Raw genomic sequence first — 508 nt, forward strand, 5'->3', positions numbered from 1 at the left:
GTCCAGGACTTAAGAAAATAAATGACATAGTTGAGCCTCTACATCTTGTGGTTCCTAACATTTATACTATGATAAACAAAGTGCTAGTCAATAAGCCTTTTATTTTAAGAATTACCTTCCCTCTGTAACTTGATTTGTGCCATTGTAAGAACCTCTACTTGGAATATTATTGTTTTTAATTTTTGACTCATGTACTTTTAACTTGTTCATTAAATTTGTGTCTTCTAGGCTGCAACACTCCCATGATACATCTTCAAGGATATGAACATGTATGGCTAAGCACAAATGATAACAATGCATCTAAATTCCAAAATCAATCTCCACAATAGTCTACATGTTTCCTATTGCCAAAGAGGCCCTTTAGAGTAGTGAGAGAAGATCTTTACTCTGAAACCTACAGCATCCCTTTTCACCAGGAAGTAGGTAAGAGAATACGCCATCCCCTTTTCCTTATGAATCAGGGTGAAGTCTCTCTCAGGGAGGAGTGATAGGGAATGGCAAAGGACAC

This window comes from Elephantulus edwardii, unplaced genomic scaffold, assembly GCF_000299155.1.
Source record: "Elephantulus edwardii isolate Elephantulus edwardi_28Jun2011 unplaced genomic scaffold, EleEdw1.0 scaffold03038, whole genome shotgun sequence".
Classification (NCBI taxonomy): Eukaryota; Metazoa; Chordata; class Mammalia; order Macroscelidea; family Macroscelididae; genus Elephantulus; species Elephantulus edwardii.